Genomic DNA, 24,791 nt, shown 5'->3' on the forward strand with positions numbered 1-24,791 from the left:
GGCAGCAATGGGACAAGGCAAAGCTGCAATCAACCATTATACAATATCCGATTAGCAGTACAGGAGGGATTTTTTCCGACCTTATGTTACATTCAGTTTCAATTCGTTCTGAGGCAACAGATCAATTGTAGCCTCTGATACAGTGACTTTGCAGTAGACGGAGGTTGTAATATCTTAGCTCTAGCTATTTGTCCTTCTCAGCACACAGATGTGGCTTGTGAGCCAATTATTGTGGGCATTAAACTATACAACTTCTCAATTCTTATTAGGGCTGATAATTGTTGGTCTTGTCCATCTTGAGAAACAAGTTAGCTCTGGGGGCGGGGGGGGGCGCAGGGGAGGATGCTTTTAAAGAATTAACTACATAAATTCGTGGACAATGGAATGAGTTTGTAGAGTGCTTGCTCTCTGTAAACTGTGCCAGTTTGCAGTTATAATTTACTCATAGCAGATCCCTCTGAGATTCGGTTTTAATTGAATCCTACTCAGTGTTTGTCTGGTGTTTGACGGTCCTGGATGCATCTGTTTAATTTACTTTGCTTGGATTGCAGTCTGGTTAAACCTGTGTTTTGATTCTAAGGGCTGCCAGGTAAAAGAAGTGTGCGGGTCTCCGGGGGGAGGTGGGTAGCAAATTTGCTTGTTGAGGGTGGTCTATTACCTCTGAAAGCTTTTTAGGTACCCAACCTGACTGGCTGTCAGAAGGACCACAAACCAAACACTGCTGGGTTCTGAGCTGTCTCTCAGCCTGCCCACTTTTGGAACTCCAGCCTGTAAAAGCTGGTGCCCCCTTTCTATCAATTTTTAATCTGCAGCGATACTTACGTTTATAAGATTAATTTCTCTCAGATTAGCCTGATTGATAGCTGGATTGTGGTTACTTAAGAGCCTGCTCCCTGGAACCCACAGCCCAGATACATTCCATTTAACTAGTGAATGTAAAACCGGGTAACCATGGAGTCGGCCACCACCAACTGGCTGTGCAGTGGCTTGTTGTAAACAATGCAAGTGAGCCAGGAGAGCAGGGGCAACCAGACATGAAATGATTTTAATAGAAATTACGGTAAATGGTCATGTGACTTGGGATCCACTTCTGTTCCATTTTAAAGGGAAAGTCTGTCTTTTCTTTCCCTCCCCCCTTGCATAATTCTAACCCACTAGAGTAAGAATCTCCTTGAACTTGACAGCCCTGCCACTGGTGGGCTTCCACAGAGAAAGGTGGCCTGTGTGCTGTGGGCAAAGTGTGGGGACTTGTGGAATCTCAGTGGAAAGTACCTTTAGTTTAGAAACAAAACTAAATAAGGCTGATTTTTTTTTTTTTTTTTTTTTTTTTTTTTTTTATGAAAGGTCATGCTTCCTGCACTTCACAACTCCTCTAGACTAGATGTAACAGGATCACAGGTCACTTCGTGTTCCTTTCGAGTGGTACATCTATCTTTGCTTCTTCCTGGTTCTCTGGATTAATCTGTAACCTTGGTTTTTCTGAAAAGTGTTATTTGCTCTCAAATCAACTTTTGCAGGATAGTCATGAACACACTGAAGCTTGGGTGGGGGAGGGGGAGCCCTGAGTCTAATCTCAGGGTTTGTTTAGTTTGTTTGCTCTTTTAATGCATCCAGACCCTTTCTGGATTCTCAAAGGGCCAGGTCTCATGATGACATGTGCGCTTCTCTGGAAGCGACGGTGACTGTATGTGGAAATGATGATCTTTATAACATTGCTTTCAACTTAAACTAACAACAACCACTACCGAACAAACTGTGCCCGTGTTAGGTTCTAACTCAGGCTTAGTTTGATGAGCTGTGTCCAGATGCGCTTGTAAGTAGCAACAAGGAGAGAAGTCTGGGCCACAACTTAAAGGGGCTGAGGGCTTCTCGGGAGCTCAGCTATGCCCTTGCTGGGATTTGGAGGTGGACATTGTCGCACAGAGTGTGGAGGAACAAGGATGCTCCCAGTCTCGTGGCATTCCTAGGCATGTTTGTCTTAAAGTGAAAGAGAGCTGAATGACTGTTTTGGGCTAGGCTTCTGTTCCTTCCTGCATTGGATAAATGATCACATAATATGGGAACGAAAGGTAATTGTGTCCTTATAATTTGCCCCTTTTTGATATATAGATTCTTCTGACTGGCTACATAATTGAACACCCTCTGAGGTCATGCTGAGTTGTATAGACCTCGGGTATATATTTTTCTACTAGTATCACCGAGGTAGAACCAATCAACCTATGGAAATTGTGTGCTGGGAGCTCAAGGAGACCTAAAAGCATGGGCTTCTCCATCTCCTCACCAGATATTATCAAGCAAACTCTTCAGACCACAAGTGTTCCATGCTAACACTTATAAGTTATGAGTGGTGGTTGTTTTAAACTTAGTGTTTGAGAGACGCTGGGGTGGCCCAGTGGTATTTAGGCTGGCAAATTCTTCAGAATGCCCCAGCTGAGGATGTGGGATAGAGTTTGCTTGGTACTTTAAGAAAAGAAAAACTGTGCTTATTAAAACATGATGAATCTCAGGTAATTAATATGCGTTGGGGAGGGGAATTTCAAGCACATGTTGAGAATATCTTGTCAGAGAGAGGTTTGGGGCAATTGTAATAAAAATATAGTTCCTGATGTTTCCTCACCTTGGTCCCTGAAGCTGAAGGACACAATTGGAAGTGTCATCTGTGGCTACTTAGACAGAGTCTCGTTCTGTGGAGATGTGCATAGAGCCTCTGCTTTTGGCTGAACAATCTTAAGATTTTTGTTGTGAGCCAGCTTCATCTCTCTGACCTTTGTATTCTTATTGGTAGACAGAGGGCACTAAAGCAAGCCAGTGGTGATGAGAGAGAAAGAGGAGATAGTGCATAGAAAATGTTCAGCACCCTGTCTGGCACAGTATGTGCTCAATAAACTATTGCTGGTTTTATCGTTTATTTTGATTTCTAAAGATGCATAGTTAAGTAGAGTCCTGCTGTGTGCTGTGCGGGGACAGACAGCCTTTACATCTCAACCTGCCCCGGCAGCGATGCATCTTCGCATGGGACATGACAAGTCAGTACATTGCACTGTGCGGTATGCTGCACAACCTTTTATTCAAAGCCCGAGATGGTATTTTTCATATTTTTTTTCATTTTCATGCAAAATTATTCAGAGAGGCCAATTAAGTTTAACAAAAAAAATTATTATTGCAGATTAAGACTTCTGATACTGTAGGTGTTGAGACCCAGCTGTATAGAATCCCATACTAGAGTTGAGGTCAAAAGGACATTTAGACCTAAGACATTTAATTACATGTATGACACTATTGCTAGAGTTGAGGACATATACACAGAGTCATAAAAAAATAAAGCTTAGGAAGAGATAATTACCCTAATCGTAAGAGTTTAAGGAGTTAATGCTACTTAGTTGACTAGCAAGGTTTTTATTTGTATTAAGAACCAGTAGCAGCATAAGTCTGTCCGCATAGAGTTCACACCATCGGGCAGACATTGCTTGACCTGCTGTTTAGCTCTCTTTTTGACCTTTGACCTTCTGGCATAAAGGTCACATTCCTTCAATCCCCATGCCTTGCTCTTTCCAGGTCTTGCTCCTTCCATTTTCCTTCATTCTACGTCCCCTCTGCTACATCGCATTTCCTTTTTCTGTATGAATCAGAGAGCTTGGGAAGAGAGGGGCAGGAGACCCGAAGCCTTTTGATGCCAGCTCTGCTTTTATAAACGGAAACTTTTAGAGGAGTCAGAGAAATCTGTTTTTCTTTCTCCCACTATTGAACAGGAGAGCCACATCTGAAGTGACCTGCAGACCCCAGGGAAGCCTTGCTCGGGAACTATTTGTTGATCCATTGATTAAACACCGTGGAGAGAGGGGGCATCAAGCACGGAGATCCCCTCAGTAGTGAAGGCTTTGAAACCCCACACTGCAGTGTGTGGTGGGATGGCTTCCTCATGACCTTCCAACGACTAATCTCCTTTAAGAACTGAATCAAAGCAGTTAAGGGATTTTGTCAGATGGATTTTGTCTACAGTTGGGTTTTTGGCAGTTTCATGTAGAAAGCAATACATTCCCCATGAAAATGCGAATTTCTCTTCTTCTCCCCCCTAAGAAAGGAATGAAAACAGATTGCCAGCAGAGATCTCTAGAGAGGAGTCTTGTTTACCCATGACACTGCTCAGGCAGGGACAGCTGGAGGCGGATGTGTTTCTCACACTTGCCGGCCAGCCTTTTCCTTGACTACCCTTGCCTGATGATCCTGCCACCAAGTGAAGCCAGTCCAGTGAACCTGATCTAGGATCTTTTTTGGTTACGATAGAGGATGATAGCAATCCATAATCTACTTTTCCAGAAACCACAAAGCATGCAAGGCTGGAACTGAAAGTGCTTCATTTGCTTCAATACACAGGTTGTCCAAGGTCACAAAACCCGTGAGCGTGAAGTCAGGATAGAAGTTCAGAGGTCTCGTTCCCTCTCGGCACTCTTCTGAGAGTCCCGCCTTACAGTGTCATCGAGTGCAGAAAGAGAGAGCATATGCCTGCAATTAAAAACCATCCAGTCTAGAAAAAGGCGGGCCATCTCAAAGTGTACATGATAAATAAAATTTATGGAAGCCTAGGTCAAGTTATAAAGCTATACTCTAAACACCCTGTGACCTTGAGAAGGACATTTAACCAATTGGAGCTGTGGCCTCTTTTGCTGAGAAGCTGAGATAGGGATGTCTGTAATGCCTACATAGTAGGTTTGTTGTAAGTATTAAGCAGCATTACCTATGTTAAATGCTTTACCTGGCACAAAAGGTAGCAGCTAATTTTAATCTTTTAATTTTAATCAATCAAAATTTTAATTTAATTTTAGCCCATCTTTCTCCTTTTGAAATTAATGGTCGAGTTGTGTATGGTAGAGATATAAGCATAAGATTGTAAATGTGCATCTGGACTGGGCGAGGGTCAACGGTTTTCAACATTTCCTCGTATTGTGGCACAAATAGGAAACATGTTGAGAGTTGCTGGTTGCCTGGCACATCCATGGTCATGGTGATAATGGTACTGATGAGAAAAATGCCTGTGTTGCGGGTGATCCCCAGGGCTCTAAGAAGATCTCACAAACCTTAGCTTGGGTGTCCTGGTTTCTTCTTTATACAAGGGAAGACATCAGAATGTTGGTAAATAGAGAAGCTTGTGCCCTCTAAACAGGGGGGACATGATCAGCAGATTCCTGGACTTTGTTGTGGATAATTAGTGTTGAAGATGTCATCCTACATGATCTTCATGACCTCAGAGGATACTTTGTAACACAGCCCAGGAACCAGACACCATGTGAAGGTTCTGGGGTGAGGGGTAAGGTAGAAAGAAGATCAACTGAACAACTTTGTTTCTTTTCTTATCTTGGGTGGGAATCAGAACGCCAGCTTCTTCATAGAACTGTGGTGAGGACCGAGTTGGTGACTGGAGAGTCTAAGAAAAGTGTCTGACTCACAGTAAGTGTTCCGTGAATATTAGTAACAATTAGATGGTTCTTTTGTTTTTAAACACGGCTACAACAGTATCTTACCTTGTGATTCTCTTCCCAACTTTCCATTCTTCAGATTATTCACAATGTTATAAATACATGAAACTGATTTTTAGTTTGAATATAATAGGTGGTCTTCTTTATTGTGTTGTTTAAGTATACACTGTGCCACTTGCTATGTGTGGTATCTAATTGAGCCAATTTTCTCATTATTCTTATGTAATGTGTATTTTCATCTCCATCTTATGAATGAGAGAACAGGGAGTCTCCAGAGGTGTTGAACTTGCCCACATCTACAGCTAATGAGTGACAGGGTCGGGCTTGGATTTATTGCCTTCCCTGTGCGTTGCGTGCATTCTGCCCCATTCATCTGGACACTGCTTGTAGGACATTTTTTTTTTTTTCAGAAAAAGTAGAAAAGTAGATTTTTCTGGAAGAAAGATGAGAAATGAGAGGGAGATGAAGGGAGGGAGATGAAATGGATAGATAGATGATAGATAGATAGATACATAGATAGATAGATACATAGATAGATAGATACATAGATAGATAGATAGATAGATAGATAGATAGATGGATAGGGGCTTATTTTGTAACTAGGCAGCCCTTTCAGAAGGGGTGGAGAATCTTAGGTAATTCTCACTTTAACCAGTTTTTAGAATTATTTAGTTAGAAGCAGAACAATTGGTGGTTTTGAGCCTTGACTCATGACCATTTAACTTTGAGGTCTGGAACGATCTTCTATATTAGACTTGAAGAGTTTCATGCAAAAGTAATGGTAGACACAAAACAGAGGAAGAAATTTAGGTACGTCAGCACCGGTTAGACAATACAGTCATCTTCACATCCTTAATGTACTAACCCAGGCGGGGAAGGGGAGAGGAGCCTAATGTCCTGTTATGCTCTTGCTGCTTAGGCACAGATTAGGTTAATATTCATGGAGAAAACTCTGCATTCATGCAGCCAGATACTTTTCACTTAAAGAAATACTCCTCTGCCACTTTAAATTCATCATAAAAGCTAAACAAGTCACATTTGCTTCCCAACGTTCCACATTAGGAAACTGAGCCACAGGGCTTGCTATGCAAGCCACTCGAGATTCCGACTCCCAGACAAAGCCTCTTCTCTCATCTAAGCAGTGTGACTCTGACACCCTTCATTGGTAAGGAATGGAGACACGTGGCAGAGGAAACTCACGCACCTAGGTGTCCAGTGAGGGTCTTGCTTAAAGTAAAATGGTACCTTCACATACAGGTTTGCTGAAACCTGCAAGCTGACAAGTCCCTGGTCACATCTTTGAGGAGTGATGGAAAGCTATGGTATCTATTGTTTTCTCAAAAAAAGGCTGGGTGCTGGACAGAGCACTGTGCCATCTTGTGCCTTAGCCTCCTGGGGCCCACCGTGTGCTATGGCATCCTCCCCAGATGGCCACCCATGGCTCTTGTGATGTGGGACTAGCACTCTGTCTGTGGAGCAGATGGGGTTTCCTTGCAAGTGGTACTTCCTGCTCTGCATGCTCATTTTGAAGATGTGGGTTGCAGTAAGTGGAGGGGGGCCACAACCAATCATGTGCCAAACCTCTGTGTTGGAAATGAAATATGATCCAAGGTAGACTAGAAAGAGGGGATTTCAAAATCCTCATAGTTCCCAAGGTCACCGTCAAGGTCAGACTACTTAGGACAGTTTGAGTGTCAAAGCTCAGAGTTAGAGCTGAGGCCACCAATCAGGGGACTCACAGCCATTCTTGGGGGGAATCCAGGAGCTTCCCAGTGCCATTTTCCAGTGTTTTTACTTGCTAGAGGTAGAGAGAAGGTATTGAACATGGAGGAAGCCAGGACTTTGCCTTTCCCTTCCCAAGGTCACAGAGCTATACGACTGCCCTTGTAAAGCAGTCAGAGCGTGTGCTCCATGACTCAACTCTTGCCTTCACTCTGCTTCGAGTAAAATATATGCAAACTGACTCTATGTTGCTCTAAATATAAATATTTCTTCTAATAATACATGGTATTTGTGTTGTGAATGTTTTGAAATCACGAATTATCATTTTCCTTTTACAGCTGAGTTAGCTTTACATGATGAAGTGGCTTGTTCAGAATAAGCTTGTTAAAAAAAATAACTATCCTAGAAACTGGGTCTCAATATCTAGATCTGGGGTGATCCCATCTTACAAAAATCTTCAACCTGGAAGAGGCTCGATAAAAAGTGGGACTGGCTATTTGAGTACGAAGAAGTCTGAAAAGCAGGCAAAGGTTCCAGAGAATTGTGGGAAGAAAACGTTTGCAAAATTGTTGTGTATTGGGTATGGTAGCCAAGAAAAAAGTCACACTTTATCCTCCATAAAAAAGCAACTTCAGGGGCTGGAGGGATGGACCAGTGGTTTAGAGTGCTGGCTGCTTAGATTGGAGTTCTGTTCCCTGAATCTACATCAGGGGTTCACACAGGCCTGTGACTCTAGCTCCAGGGACCCTGACACTTTCCTCTGACCTCCTTAGGTACTGTGCTCACATGCACAAACACACGCACGCACGCACGCGTACCCACAAAACTAAGACTAAAATAAACCTTAACATGAAAGGAGAGTTAGAGTAGTGTAGGAATGGAGAAGGGCAAGGGAAATGGGCAGAGAATGGGGCAGGGAGGGGGACAGGGAGGGGGCAAGGGAGGGTCAGTACCCCGTGAATGATTTCTCATGATGCCAATCTCTCTTTCTGTCAGTTCCTAGTATCATTCTATTTCTGAGGTCACATAGTAGAGCAGAGACATAATCTATTCTCACATGGACTCAGGCCACTCAAAGCAAGAGAAATGGCTTTGCGCTTATCAGTTTAAGTTCTGTGTTATCTAGTTCTGGACCCCACCTGCTTTCCTGTGCAATCAAGTGGCCTCATCGGTGACATCATCTTTAAGAACCAAGGAAGTGTTAGATGGTGCAACAGTCCTTAATCTAATACCTTTAATTAAAAAGGAAAACAATTCACTGGCATCTTTCTCAGGTAAAATATGGGTGCCTGTTTATTTGTTTTGCTTTGAAATATAGTTGTATTAGTCATGTGGCTATTTGAAGGTGAAACGAACGTGTGCTTTCTCTCCTGTGAGCTTTGATGACTATCAAGTAAATAACATCCCAAAACAGCTGTGTGTATTTTAGGATGGATTTCTTGACCCAGCTTAATGCTATGACCATGACAAAGAAATTACGTCTTTTGATAATGGCTCTGAAATCTTCAAGTTGATCTACCATAGTCAGCATTTGACTACAGATTCCAGGTAGAGAGTCTACCCCAGCTATCAGAATGCTTCAAAAGGTCTGTGTGTTACGGGCAGATGGGACAAACTGGTGTCATGTGAATGCTAACTTGGTATCTTTGAGCCACCATTGACCAGTAGTGCTATCACAAAAACATGGGAACATCACCTTTAGAATGTCAAACCATGACTTAGGATGAACAAGGCAAATATATTTAGTTAAAGGATATATTCTTAGAAGAAAAGTGAGTGTTTGGTCACCACAGGGTTATTCATATGCTAGTGCTTTGCTGTGTGTTTCTCTTCACCACGTTGCTAAGTAACCTAATTTTAGGGAGGTTCCACTTTAATACTCCTCAATATTAAGAGGAGAGCACAGTGAGCCCCTGTTCGGTTTGTTACATGGGCACAGTACACAGCAAAGGAAACAGATTGGAGATCAATTCTTATGTATCTCAGAGTTCCAAGCTTTTGAGGCTGTATTACAGAAACTTTGTAATTATTGTGGGTAATCTTGCAGAAAATTAAATGTTGAGTTTGCATATATGGAGAACTTTGGACTGTTTTGCTCACCGTAGCTTGTTAGAGCTAAACATCTCATTGACCCTGCCAGGCTACGGGCTTCACTTACTGCTAGTAAAATGCTTTTTGTGGTGTGAGTTGAATCTGTTACAGGGCGAGCGAGCATCTCATGACTGAGGCATGATTTACAGACCTTACTTGTTTGTTCCAAAATGAATTTTGACCAATACTTCTTGAGATAATCTCCCCACAAGGGACACTGACAATATCTTGACAATTTGGATTAAAAATGGTTGGATAGAATGGATTAAAATGGTTGATAGAAGATGTTGGTATCTGGGGAGTGGAGCCCATGAGTTCTGTTTTTGTTTTGTTTTTTGTTTTTTGTTTTTTTTTTGCTTTTGTTTTTTTAAATACAAGCCCCTTGTTCATTTCCAAATTGTATAGAATGTCATTTTTTAAATTGGATATTTTATTTATTTACATTTCAAATGTTCTCTCCTTTTCAAATGGTTTCCCCTCTATAAACCCCCTGTCCCATACTCCTTTACCCTGCTTCTGTGAGGGTGCTCTCCCACTGACCCACTCACTCTTGTCTCACCGCCCTAGCAGTCCTCTACACTGGGGCATCAAGCCTTCACAGGACCAAGGCCCTCCCCTCTCATTGATGCCAGATAAGGCCCCAAAACACACAGTGAATAGGTGGTACCCCCCAACAACACATGGAAGAGGTAGAGTTGATAATGTCAAGACCAAGAGGTCCTGCTCTAAACACACGAGGATTTTAAAAAGCCAACATGAAGTGGTTAACTAGAGTAATTTTGGGTTTGTAAGGTGGTTGGCACTGTTATTATGAATGCTCCCCATAGGTCGTAGAAGAGACATGGGAACATCTACGACTGCAAACAAGCCACACACTTACTCTGCAGATCTTGAGCACACAGTAACTGTTTCATGGCTGACAGAGCCACAGACTGCAGCATCCACGACTTAGATGGCTTCAAATTCTAGAGAACTTACTGAATGCACCAGATATTTTGTGCTTGTGTCAACTCATCTACACCTCAGAGCAGCTTCACAGTGGAGGGACAATGGCTCTACCCTCCAATCCTGGAGCCTGCAGGACTATAATGAGCTCCTGACAGGAAGTGAGAGGCACAGGGCCTTGATGGCAGAGTATCTGGATATATGGAAGGTCTGTTTTCCTAATTTCCCTGGTTTCTCAAGCTTTTATTCCATGGAGTTATTACTGCAGGAGCCTTTCTCTAGGACACAAGGGATCCTGTCATAAAGGAGGCTGTGTTTCCTTCTAGAGGGAGGGGACAGAAAGCTTATGTAACACTGTGTGGTCCAGATCTACAGAGGACCCCATGCCTGCCTTTCTCTTCTTCTCTTGTGGTCATTATTGACTGAACTAGTTTTTAGACTATATGCAAGTGACACAGAGTGAGTATTCTTTGCAGCAGCCCAGACTTGTAAACATGAGCTGTCCCTTCCCACCTGTGACTGTCCCCTTCAAGATGGCTATGTCTTCAATCTCATTCTGAGTTTGCAAGAGGGAGATGGTGGTTTCCTCTTAAGATATTATCATAGGGATGAGGTGAAGCTCACTTAGGTTTGAAATAAAAAATAAAATAACATTTCTCTAAGCAGGACTCTTAGGATTTTCTTCGAGTATACATTTAACAATGAGATTTCCTCCTGTAAATGCCACATGGGGAGTCCTATTGCCAGTGGAGATTTTGGCTGGAAGCTATTTAAGAGCTGTGATCTGTTGCTTTTACACTTACCAGGGGATTGGGAATATAGGGAATTAGTTTTGTCATGGCTTCATATTTTACCTTGGCCAAACTGGTCTTTTTGTATCAAACCTAAGTTGCCATCAAACTCAGAAAGGACAACATCACAAATCACTAAAAATATATCAGCATTCTGAGCAGTGGAATTTACGGGGCACTAATGGATATCCTGGACAATTTATCTTTGTAGTAACTGTTCGGGCACCTCTGACTTTTTTCTTAATATAAAAGGACTTCTTGAAGAACATGAGTCCCCAGACCCAGTACCTGAAATGAAGGAAATGGAATTCCCATACCTATTTTATGGCCGGATGAAGGGCTGGGGAAAGAGCTCACCTGGTAAAGTGTTGGTCTTGTAAGCATGAGAACCTGAGTTAACTCACCAGGCCCTATATAGTAAAGTTCAGTATGGTAGCCTACACTTGTGGTATCAGCCCTGGGGAGATCTCTGAGAATCATCGAGCCCACCTAGCTGACTAATGAGCTACGGGTTAATGAGGTCATCTTTTAAAAACCAAGGTGGATAATTCCTGAGAAATGACACTTAAAGTATGACTTCTGGCTAACACAAACATGTACACATATGAACACACACATACGAAAGAGAGAGAGAGAGAGAGAGAGAGAGAGAGAGAGAGAGAGACAGAGAGACAGAGAGACAGAGAGACAGAGAGAGACAGAGACAGAGAGAGACAGAGACAGAGAGAGAAAACACAAGAACCCAGGATTGATGTTCTCAAGCTTATGGGAGTATATGTGCTGAGTGTGGCATGGGGTAAGCCTTAGAGTTATCTAGAAAAGCCCATGTCCAGTGGTTAAATGGTTAGCCATCATTTGTTTATTCCCTGAAGGGGTCTCTTTATTTAAATGCTGATACCCTTAGATGAAGTGGCTCGGACATTGTTCAGCCTTAGTTTCTATGGCTATCTCTAATTTATGGGTTTTTTTTTTTTTTTTTTTTTTTTTTTTTTTCGAGACAGGGTTTCTCTGTGGAGTCCTGGCTGTCCTGGAACTCACTGTGTAGACCAGGCTGCCCTTGAACTCAGAAATCCGCCTGCCTCTGCCTCCCAAGTGCTGGGATTAAAGGCGTGCACCACCACCGCCCGGCCCTAATTTATGTTTTGAAGACTGCATGATATAAAATCCACAGTGAAGGGAAAAGACATACTGGTTGGCATAGTGGTTGCTTCTGGGGTCACATGCACATACTCCTGGACTTCTGAGACACTTGTCTTATACATCCCCTTCTATAAAGCATGCCTGAGAACTACAAACTTGGGATTTGTTAAAATGCAGGACAAGTAGATCCTAGTGGATTGCTGGTCAGTCATTCTAGCCCAAAGGGCAAGCTCTAAGTTCAGTGAAAGTCTGCCCCCTCATAAAGGAAGATGCCCAGTTATGACCCCTGGCCTCCACATAGGTACTCATAGATACATGCACTCCTGCCCACATGTACATACACAACACACAAATACAAAGTTCAGAAAAAGCCAAGACTAAATCAGAGCCAGTAACTCATCACTTTGGAAAGAGCTCCAAAGCTTGAGGACCCTCTTTTGCACCTCGTGGGACTCTTTTGTGGCAGAGGTAGAGCTGAGTCTAGAGGCTCTTAGCTTCCCTTCTGGAAGGTTCCTCTGACCCCACTGGAGTCTGAATCTGAGCCTGTTAGGTTGCTATCCCTGTTTCTAAGTGGCATTTTTTTTTTATGGCGGGCCCCACGTGGTTGGGCAACGTAAATAATGTGATAATGAGGAGAGACTAAAGGTCACAGGATTGTTAACATGTGTGAGGAGATCGGAGGCTTAGCCTAGCAGGCGAGGGAAAGGCTAGTACACCAACTGTAGACACACTTCAAAGCACAGAGCTGGTTTTCTGCACTAACTTAATTATCTGTGCTATTGATATCTTTGAAGAACATATCTATACCGTGGATACGGTTACTTCACAGCAGGAGATAGCAGAAGGTGGCTTGCTCCGTTGCCAACTTCCTAAAATGCTTTTCAGAGTCATGTGGGTTGCATAGTCCTCTCTTGGATTAAATATAAAAATAACCCTGTGCAGCATATCCACACTTTTCCCTGTCTGCTGAAACAGCAATCTCCTATGCTTTTTCTAGAACCCATTAAAGAGGGAAGAGGAGAGGAGGGGGTAACAGTATCCCAAAACCCCAGAGCCCCAAACCAGATACTCTTTCTCCCAGGACAGATCCCACAGAGGGATCTCAGCAGAGGCAGAAAGCAGGCTGTGGTATCCATGCCCATCACCGCTCCCTTTTGATTACAGGTTGATGAAGTGGCGTGAACTTTATCCTTATTTTTATTGTTCTTCCTTCTCTTTCTGGCTGCATTAGATTTATTGACATCTCCACCAGAAACCTGCAAGGAAAAGAAATACAACCCAAACCAGGTGATGTTTTCATTTCTAAGCCATAAAAGTGTTTGATGTTAAGAAACACTTGAAGCTATACACTGAAGGGAGGGATTTGTCTTTACCCAGTTTTTGCTGATCTAAACCAGTCTTGTTCCTGTTTGTGATGCCGGCTACAACAGCTTTCCAGAGAGGGCTTCCATTCTGTAGCTGGCCTTTGGTTTCAGCTCCCGAGAACCAAAACAACTAAGTGTTGCCCTATCATGTCATTGCCCTAGTGTAAGGAGTACATGGCTCTGTGTGTCCTTTCTGACATCATATGGACATGGTTTTGGAGCATCTAGTTCCGCTGTTTTCTGTGTGTGTATGTAAAGTGTGGATATGTATGTCTTTGTACCTGTGTTCATGTATATATGGACCTATGCGCATATTTGTACATGTGAATACATGTATGTATATGTGTGTACCTATGTACATGTCTGTGTAAGTACTTGTGGATATGGGTGTGTGTGTCTGTGTCTGTGTGTGTCTGTTTGTGTGTATACAAGTATAACAACATCAGGTGTCCTTTCCCAGTTGCCATTCATCTTGGTTTTTGAGATAGTCTCTCATTGACCTGGACTTTGCTAGATATACTAGGCTAAATGGCCCATGAATGCTAAGGGATTGTCCCCTCTCTACCTTGCCAACAGTAGAATGACAGGCGTGCTCTACCTGGCTTGTTTTAACTTAGGACTGGGGGAATCAGACTCAGGGCCTTATGCTTTCAAAGCATGCAGTGTTCCCACTGAGCCATGCTCCCAGGCCAGACTTGTCTCACAGCGGGACAATATGAAGTGTAAAGAGGCAGCATTATCCAAGCCCCCCACTACACAAGAGTGAATACAGAGCCCTGTTCTTTGACACCAAAATGTGGCCAGCAGTTGGGAATCTTGGCTGTCTAATAGGCAGAGCCTGGGCTTCTGGGGAGGAATTTTCATCTTTCTCATTCTTGGAAAATTTCTCCCACAGCGAGTATGCCATAGCCTTTGAAACATGGTCATTTTCGTGATAAAAAAAAAATGCTATGGGAAACAGCCAGAGTGTCACACCAAAGCCAGCTGCAGCATCTCGTGTGACATTCTAAATATTAATACAAATACAGTTAGTTTACACGCCAGGGGTGTTGCCGGAATCCATTTTAAGTTGGTGCTTCACTTGGCTCTGAGATTTCTCTGTGACTGCCTGTGTGGAAAATGTTTACTAAACAAAGCTGTGCTGGGCCACCTTCACTGTATACGCTCCTTGAATCACATTGCTTAGCGAACACTTGGCTCTAAGTGGAAACACAGGTAGGGTGGATGGCTGTACTTGCCTGGCGGTGAGGCCGTGAGGGATGGTAGACCTGGTATCTCAACAAATCAAGCCCCTGATGTGGGGAGGTGAGAGCGACTACCTTTTGACGGTAGACAATTTGTGTGTTTCTTGGCTCATTAAACATTCTAGCTTTAAAATTTCCCTTCCATTGTTAAATTCTTGAAGGAGGAACTTGCTCCACGGGTCATGCTTGGCCTTTGTCTGTGACCATGTAGATGCTAGCTAGAGAGAGGGAGTGTGTTCAGCCTCTGCCTCTCCCCTGGCTTCTCTTTTCTATTTCTGTACAGTAAATTTAATAAAGAAACTATCTTGGAGTAATAATTCCTACAAGCCCTGGGCATTCCTTTGGGGGGAGAAGAGGACTGACCTTTTCCTGTTTTTAATAAAACCTCTGTGAATTTGGGGTTGCCTTTGCTACAGTCTGATGCAACTGTCTTTTCACTCTGTATTTCAGGGCAGGAGAGCTCTTTGTTCCCTGGTTTGGAAGCGGTGTTGTGGAGATGGTACTTGTGAGGGTTACTTTCCTTAAGGTCTAATCTACATGTGTTTAGCTTCTCTGGATATGTGGCACCTCCTTTTGAGGGGGTCAGTTTGCTTATTTATCTGTGATTTAGGACCCCACTTATTTCTCAGAGAACTGAGAGATGTCGTTCTTATGAATTGGGGTTGAATTCTTCCTCGGTGATTGGCAGGCTATTGTATCCTGACTGTGAACTGGCAATTTGAAAGTTTCGATTTTGTCTTTGTCTTAAACAGGAACATTTTTTTAATACATATTAACTCTGGAAAATCCCACCCATGATCCAAATAGATCATTTGGAATAAGGGAACTTGAGGCCGTTGATGAGGGAGAACAAATGTGTAGGATGCTTTATAACTACTCTTTATGGTCACTGAAGATACCTAGCACACCAGTTAAAAGGGTCATGCGTGAAAGCTCGAAGTATTCTGAGTCAGAATAATGAGGACAAAACAATCACTTCTAAGGGATTTCTTGCCCACAACCACAAACAGGTGCCTGTAAAGAGTTTGTTTTGACTGCTCTGAACAAGGTATCTGCACCCCAAGACATTTATCCCTTGTGTCTGTCTGCCGACCTTGTGCTTAGTGTTGCCTTGATTTTCATTCAAACTTCATTCTCACCCTGGATCCTAGCATGTTTCTCAAGAAATGGAATCATTTATACACTCTGAAGAGCAACAGCTTTTCACAGATGTGTGAGATGTGGTCCTGCCCATCGGTTTCCAAGAGACCCTAAGCAACAGCAGGGGAGCCTTAGCCATGAGCAAGGCACTGGCTTGCATCTCTGTGTCACGACACCACAGTGCCGTGGCCTTGCTGTACTTTACATACTTTTACTATAGTTCTTCCAGTTTAATCATAAAATATGAGACCCTAGTAAAGGTGAGGGCACTCACGGGGAAACAGGCAGAAAATACCCCCCACCCCACCCCGGTGAGTCTACATGGTCTGCCACATTAAATACAACTTTACAAAGACATGTTTTTAAATCTAGATTTCACTTATGAGAGAAAATGCAGCATTGTTCCCTTCCTATGTCTCATGTCTGAGTTATTTTGCTTAATACGATGACCTTCAGTTGCATCCATTTTATTGTAAATGACAGAAATTTGTTCTTTGTTACCACTGAACAATACACACACACATACACACACATATATACATATACATATACATATACATATACATATACATATACATATACATATATATATATATATATATAGAGAGAGAGAGAGAGAGAGAGAATGGGAGGGGGTTGGTTAGATAAATACATTCAGCACTCTTTTTTTTTTTTTTAAAAAACCATTAATCTGCTGCTGGATATCTAGGCTGATTTTGTAATTTGGTCATTATGTGTAGTACCACAATGGGTGTTTGTCTTACTTAGGATTTTACTGCTGTGAACAGACACCATGACCAAGGAAACTCTTATAAGTACAACATTTAATTGAGGCTGGCTTACAGATTCAGAAGTTCAGTCCAACATCATCAAGGCAGGAACATGGCAGCATCCAGGCAGGCATGGTGCAGAAGAATTTGAGAGTTCTACATCTTCATCTGAAGGCAGCTAGCAGAAGACTGACTTCCAGGCAGGTAGGTTAGGGTCTTAAGCCCACGCCCACAGTGACACACCTACTCCAACAAGGCCACACCTCCTGATAGTGCCACTCCCTGGGCCAACCATATACAGACCATCACAGTATTCAACCTTAGAAATGTGTTCACTGCCCACTTTGTGTTCTCAAACACCACCACTTAGTCTTGTCCTTAAAAACAAAAACCAAAAGCCAAACATCTCAGCTTAGTTTGTGTAGCAGGCAGGAGGATCTGGGTTCAGTCCTAAATAAATAAATAAACACCTGATACATTTTTAAGCTCTTTGTTTCCCTTGTAAACCTTCCGTTGATCTCACTCCTGCCCTTGCTGTCTGTGGACCAGCCAGTGCGATGGCGTGCAGAGCTTGCCTGTGCCGAACTGCACAGACTGCACATTTGCAGTGATGACCAAAGTGTTCTTATGTTACCTGCACTTTATTAAAACCGACAAATGGATCTAGAGACTGGATCACACTTAGGTGCGCTTGATCCTTTCAGCAAAACTAGTTTTCCCTAGAAAAGCCAAATGATTACTGAAATCGTGTTCCCTCAGCCAGAGGGGACCTCACACATTTGTTCTTGAGTCCTTTCAGCACCACATGAAAGCCTTTGGTAACTTTGCTGCTCTCTGTAAGTATAAGCTGTCCCATGCTTGTCTTATACAGTTCCTGTCCTAGTCTTAGATTGAGCCCATTTTTCAAGGGGGCCTCTGTTTCTGGGTAAGAAATGATGCTGAAAGACCCCAGTTTGCCTGGTGGGATTGTTCATTGTTTCATACGTTTTGGTAGATGACATGTTTATAACAGACAGAACCATGCATGCTTATATTCAGTTTATGCACACAATTTACTTTATTCCATACTTCATACACTTTTGAGTTTATGCCAATAGCTCAGTTGAAATTTTCAACCCCAGTTATATGTAAGTTCTCTTAAATCACACACTGTTTCTTTATTCTTTATCTGTCTTGCCTAGCTAGGACATGGGGTAGTAGAATTAGGTATTCAAATATTACTCACATTTTATCACATACTTTATATATAGTAGTTTTAGAAGAAGAATCTTAATACTGGCCCCAATGTGGTAATTGAAATTTTAAAGCTTTTAAAAATAGTTGCTTCTCTCTCATTCCCTCATTTTAAGATAGGTTAGTTATATTAACCCTGTCAGGGAAGACTCTTAAAAACTCTCCTCTGCTACTTCCTGGCTGTGTTTTGATCTGAAACCTTTAGCTAACTATATTTCTAAACACCTGCTTCCAGTTGTCCACTGTAATCATTTTTATTTTTATTTTTTGACGTATGACCCTTAGAAAGGACTCATAGGACCAGGTGTAGGTTCTTGCCTAAATGTATTACTATTTGAACACTTTGTATTTGCAAGATAGTTTAGTTGGTTATAAAAACCTTCTCTTTCTAATACATTGAAGGTTTCTTCCATCTTCCAGCCTGAAGTGTTTACTTTAGAAAATCTGATAGTAATTATCCTTATGTTATAAGCCATGCAGTTTTTCACTGTTCCTAGAAAGCTAACAATTTTACAAGAACACCCTTTACTGTTAAGATAACAGATGCAGGTGCTGTGTATAAGTGTCTGTCCATCACGTCAATCAGCACATGTCTGAAACCACAGGTCTTAGCATTTGTTCCAGTCCCCCGGATTGCTTCCTTGAAAGCTCTTACCAACCAAATGCTTCAGTCTCTTTGTCTGTCTCCATGATTCATCTGTTCCCTTTTAATCTCTTGTCTCTTTTCATTTCTTTGAGATTTAAAAAGCTTTTCTTCTTTTTAACTTTTGTGTTTAGTAAGTGTCTCTATTCTGTTTGTTTCTGGGTTAGTTGGGTATTTCTGAAATAAACTTTTGTTTTTATTCTGATTCTCTTCTGTCCTGTCACTACACGTTAGAGCTTTTTGAATCTTATGGCAGTGTCCTTTATATTTTTAATGATTTTTTTTTTGCAATATTTTCAAGTTTCTTTTGAAATGGTTTTATTGCCACCAGGGATGTTATTCAGCTTTTTCTTCTGGTTTGTAGTTATGATAACCTTGTATGAGATCTGACCTTGATATTTCTTCATCCTTTATTTTTAATATAAAATTAAGTTTCCTGATATTTTGGGATAAAGTGTGGCTCAGAAAAAAAATCACACCAACTCTCCACTGTTTCTGCTGTGTCAAAAACATTGGCCACTACTTTCTCAGGTTCTTTGGCTATTGTTCCTCCCCTCCTCACTGAAGACCTTGCCTTTCAGCCCTCCTATCCCATATCACTCAAGTTTGAGCCGAACTGAGCAAAGGAGTGTGTTTCCAGTCATTCCAGATGAAGAGGGCAATGAAATGAGAGAGTTCTTCCCATATCAACTCATGACTCACTAAATGTATTGTGATTTATAGAAACATGTGTGACCAGGGCAGCTGATTTACAGAAGAGTCTTTATCTCCTAGCAATTTTTAATTACTTGTATATCTTTGAGAGAAAGGGGGCAGGGGAACGGGACTTGTGCCCTCTGAGTCCCGACATTTCAGGAGGGAATGTTAGAGGGTCTAATCTTTTGACTCCTGTGAGTGATCACAGCTGCTCTTATTTCAAGACAGCAATGAAGACATCCAGTCTGGAATGTGCACAGTTATTTAACATGGGGGGCTCAAAAAAGAGGGATTCCTGGTGTCTCAACCACTCAGTGGAGGCTAATGTTGCCCAAGGGCCATCACTGACATTCCCCTTACCATGCACCCATGTTTTTCAGTGTTAAGTGTGATTAACCCTTCTCCCCCTTCTGGTGATTGTGGTTGGCCCACCTTATGGCTCCTTGTTTTTAGGCTCACAGTTTCATTCCACTTCTTCCCTCATTCCTTTGCATTTAGTTCAAGAGAACAGTGAGTCTCCCAGTTTTGTTGTAAATGCTGACAATTGACTTGGTATCTGGTTATCTAGTTCCTTAATTTATGCAGTAGTGAAAATATAAAAAATCTTTTCTATCACTATGGCCAGTGGCTTTTCAGAATTCCCAACTACAAGTCTCCTAAGCTGTGCCCCTTCAGATGAGCGGCATACAACCGAGTAAGAATAGCATTAGAAAATGGTACAGCCTAGGCCCTCAGAGGGATCTCGTGACTCATGAACACAATCTCAATGGCACCATGTTCTAAACAACTAGCCATTGCAGAAAAGAAAACACATTTAACAAACACAGTTAGGGTATAAATTCTGCTTCTTGCTTTTAACAAACACAAATTTCTATTTATTCCTAAGCTTCTTCCAAAAATAAATGTGTAACCACCTACAGAAACAACTGTAATTACAAAAGATAATGTGCACTTAACTATCTGGTTGAGTGTATCAGTCACAGTGGACTAGTTAAACATTTTGGTGTCCCTGAGTGCTCCTAGGTGATAGCTTAGCCTCCTGTGGACAGGAAGGGTTTTCTCTTCTGCTCCATGGTTATTCTGGGACACAGGACCATCCTCAAGGATTTTATACACATACACAAAGGAAAAAGAGAGACAAGAGAGGGGTGCAGGGAGGGAGAGAGTCTTTGGGCCCAGCAATGCCATGCTCCCTTTCTATGCATACTGTGGTCAGAGTTCAGTCATGCAGACCTCTTGGCAACAAGAGAAGCTGGGAAGGGTAGTGTACCTGAGTGTCCAGGGAGAATAGAAATAGAGTCTGGTGAGCCAAGTGTCTCCTGTGGTGAGGAAATGCGCCAAGAGAAGGAGGAAAACTTTAGTAGGGCAGAAAGGGCATTTCAGCCAGAAATGAATTGCATAAAGACAATATGTGGAGGGGGGGTCAGCTCCCTTGCTGTCAACAATTGAAAGTCAGCTGTCAATGCAGAGGTTTATAGAATTTAAATAAATAAAAGCAGCAGTGCATGCAGGTCCCTTGGTAGAGTGCTTCCTTGGTAAGAGGATGTAGGAAGCCTTGGGTTTGGTCCCCCAGCATGGTGGCCGTAAACCAGGCATGGCAATACATGTCTGTGTTCCCAGCGATTAGGAGGTAGAGATAGGAGTGTCAGAAGCTCAAGGTCATCCTTGGCTATAGAGAAAGGTTAGAACCAGCCTGTGATACCTGAGGCCCCATCTCTATAACACGGCAAAAATCAAACAATAATCAAATGACTAAGTCAAATGACTGAGGATGGAAAAACAAACCAGTAGGACAAGTTTGGAAAATGGAGGGAGCTGTTGGTTTCATTGGAGCTTCAGACATAGCCAGAGAAGGGGCCCAACATGGCCTCCTTTAAAGAACTTGAGACTTATTTCTATATGGAAGCTTGGAGGAGGAGTCATGGCTTACAAACAAGTGAGTATTATCACTCATCTCTTTGGAAAAATAGTCGTGAGTCTTCATTGTTACCAGCCATGCCTTTGCAATTGAAGCAGCCTTTGTTCACACACCCAGTCACTGAAAGCCGGAGCAAACTGGTTTTACCTCTGCAGGCACCCACCTCATTCATGCTTATGTGGAAAGCTCCTGCTAATGTGTCACAGTCATGGTGTCTGCATGAGTTCTGTAAATTCAGACTACAAGTGCAATTTCAGACCCCACAGGGCTCTGTTGTCCGAGTGTCGTAATCAATGGTCACAGCTCCCTTTGAAGCTCATAAAGCCATCTCTTTTGGTTTCTCCTCTGTTTTCCCCCTTGGCCTTTCTTTGCACCTCATGTCTCTTTATTTGTGAAGGCATGGTGTATTTTGGCCAGGCACCCTTATAATAACTGTAGTAGCCATACATTTGTTCTGTACATTACAACCTAAATAGACACTGTTTTAGCAAGAACTAGTTATAGGAAGAGGTAATGCAACCCTCTCAGGGCAAGACGATTTCTCTATAAGGTATCTAAACATGTTGCTGAGTGCATTTTGATCAGAGTTGCAACTTAGAAGATTGTCACATAGATCCTGTCCTGTCTTTTATTCAGATGTATGTTAATGTGTATTCCCATGCATGGCTGCTCTTATATTCAGAGGCAAATGTATATGTGTATATGTGTGCTTGTAGAAGTCAGAGGTTGGCATCTAGTGTCTTCCTTGGTCACTCTCCACCTCATATGTTGAGACAGGGTCTCTCACTTTAACCCAGAGATGACTGAATTGGCAAGTTTACTAGCTGGCTTGTTCCAAGAGTCCTTTGTTTCCCCCTCTCAAGTGCTGGGATTACAAGGAGGCTGCCATGCTGACTCAGCATTCAAGTGGGCACTATGGATGCAGTCTCCAAGCCAGTCCTCACGGTTACACAGCACCTTACCCACCAAGACATCTTTCTAGCCCCCCCCCCATGTCCTTTTGAGTTAGTTCCTTGAAATGGAGAACATGGCAGAAAAGTGTTGTCCCAGACTTGATGTGGGCATTTCTGCATCTCATCAAAAGCCCATGAGATGTTAAACGTGAAGGCAAATGAAATGTGTTTCTTCCTTAGAGAATGTGTGGTCTGTCTGGCATTCTGCTCCCCCCAGTATGACCTTTAGAAGGAAGTATGATCGATAGCCCGCTGGATCCTCTCAGCTCAGCCTGTCAAGGTCCAGAAGGGAGAAGTGAATAGGTTTTGATGAAAAGGACCTCTAATGGCTAAGTGCAAACTTAGAAGAAAAAACAATAATCCTCCCCCACAATAACTTCCAGAAGGTTCTAAAGCACATGATATACAGAGACAGACGTTTTTCACTTTGGGCATCTGCTATCTTTGCCTAGCTCAACATTCCAGTGAGGGGTTTTATTATTATTTTTTTTCTAGAGCTTAAAACCGAACATGTCAGCAGTGAACAGCCACCCAGCTTTGTAAAGAATGCCACGGCTGACAAGCTCACAGCTGCCGAGGACTGGGCTGAGCTCTTCTGGTGCAGCAGGCTGTACACAAGGGCCTTTGTGCCACAGGACCTACCAGGGAGGCGCCAAATGCCCTGACTCTTGGCAAACCATGACAAGCCCTCACTCCCATGTTAGCCAAAGTCTGGTGATAACAGCCAGCCCATCAGTGGCTCTTGAAAGAGCACAAAGGATCTCTTCTTCCATGGTTTCATTCTTTACAAAAGCTACCATGTTTTAGGAGCAAGGCCAAAACATTTATTTATCATGTCACTCAAATTATTTAGAACTAAAATAATAATTTTGGTAACATCTAAGCATACCACCAGTGTTCTTGAATAATCTGTAGGTGTCAGTGAGAAGTAAGTCCAGAGACCACATGCTTTTCTAGTGATTTGTGGTTGATTTTCAAATTGCACTAGAATATGTGATTTTACAGTGATCAAGGAGGAAGGGAAGCAGCGAAAAGAAAGGGGCCTCTTGCTCTCTGACTTTATTTTCCTATGGTCTGTTCCATAATATGTAGAAGCTTTTTTGACTAAAGATGCCTACTTCATGGAGGGTGGCTCAAGATAAGATGTTCTTATCCAGTTGCCTCCAATTGCTTGCAATAAACCACTTAAGAAATTCCCTTTATTTTTAATTATATCCATTATTCAAAACTTTACCCAAGTTATCTTCTGTAAGTTCTTTATGCCCCTGAGCAAGTCAAGAAATAGTCAGTGAAGTCCAGAAGCTTAGGCTTATTCAGAGAATTTATGGGCATTGAATTGAACACACTGTCAACAGCCTGGGTTTGGATGCATACAGATATTCTCTCTCTCTCTCTCTCTCTCTCTCTCTCTCTCTCTCTCTCTCTCTCTCTCTCCTTTTCCTCCCTCCCTCTCCCATTCCCCTCCCTCTCTCCCTCCCACTTCTCCTTCTCTACCCCCTCTCATTTTTACATATCATTTTAGAAACAACATGGTGGGGGTGGGGGGCATGAAACAGAATCACATTTTGATGTGAACATAATGTATGGTTTCTACTCAAGACATAATAATGAGTTCACGTAGGAACACTAACAAATGGATGGAGATTCCTTTGGTCTTGGGACCCATTCTGTCACCATGAAACTCATCTCAGCACTGGCTACAAGGCTGCCGGATGATCTTCTAGATAAGAAGAACCCAGTCTTAAAAACCTTCCTATGGGAAGTCATCCAGGTTCAAGCTGGGACACTTCTAAAGTTGCTTAAACACTTTCTTTCTTAGTTTTAAAATTCAGTCTCTAAAATCCTAGGTATATTCCCATTTTTCATAATTAATTTCATCTCCCTCCTTTATTCAGCGAGCTTCCTCTCTCTTGTCACTGTTGTTTTTCAGAACTTCTGTGCATCCCCTAAGTGGAAAACAGGATTCCCCTGTTTGTTGTTTTTTTTTTTTGTTTTTTTTTTTTTTTTTTTGTTTTTTTTTTGTTTTTTTTTGTTTTTTTGTGTGTGTGTGTGTGTGTGTGTGTGTATGTGTGTGTGTGTGTGTGTGTGTGTGTGTGTGTGCAAATCCATTCAGCTGTAAACCAGTATGGTCAAGAGCTAAGCCAGGTTCTTTTGTCTCTGGGGCCAAACTTCTTCCATGTGGCTCACTTCTCTCTCACCTCTTGCTATAGAAAATGGAGTTAGGATTGGTTCAGGAGCACTAGAAAGGAATGGTCCATGTCAGTGGGCATGCACTCACTCATAACCATTGCCCTTTTAATTTGTGGCGCTAACAGATGGAAAATTATTTGGAGGTTGCAGTTACAGCAAAAACACTGTTGGCGCCCTCTCGGGTTTTGCCTGGAGAGGCCCAAGAAGCCTGTTTCTTATAATTAGAAGGTGCGTGTGAATCTGAAGGAAAGCAGAGTCAGGCACTGTAAGCATGAACGGATTCACCTTTTAGAAGTGACAAGTGAGGAGCCAGCCTGAGGTTGCCTGGAGCTTTCTTTAGGATAATACCCAAAGGGAAACCCCCATAGATTGAAGCCAAGAATTATCAAATGACCCAGGCTTACCCCCCTCCCATTTACCCACTCCTTTCTCTGTTGTCTCAGAACCACCCGAGGACATATAACTGCTGACTTCAGC

The 24,791-nt window shown here is 42.4% G+C and overlaps 1 protein-coding gene across 5 annotated transcripts in view; it reads left to right on the forward strand.

Annotated features, from left to right (window-relative positions):
• Positions 1-24,791, forward strand: part of Esrrg (estrogen related receptor gamma) — a 613,235-nt gene that overhangs the window by 60,408 nt on the left and 528,036 nt on the right. The window contains exon 1 of one of the 5 annotated variants that reach the window (XM_076941591.1): positions 5,427-5,445. The exons of the other annotated variants lie outside the window; for them this stretch is intronic. The gene's annotated coding sequence lies outside the window, so the exon portion shown is untranslated. Of the gene's footprint in view, positions 1-5,426; positions 5,446-24,791 lie in introns of those variants that run through there. 5 annotated transcript variants of the gene reach the window in all.

The sequence above is a fragment of the Arvicanthis niloticus genome, chromosome 10 (assembly GCF_011762505.2).
Source record: "Arvicanthis niloticus isolate mArvNil1 chromosome 10, mArvNil1.pat.X, whole genome shotgun sequence".
Taxonomy (NCBI): Eukaryota; Metazoa; Chordata; class Mammalia; order Rodentia; family Muridae; genus Arvicanthis; species Arvicanthis niloticus.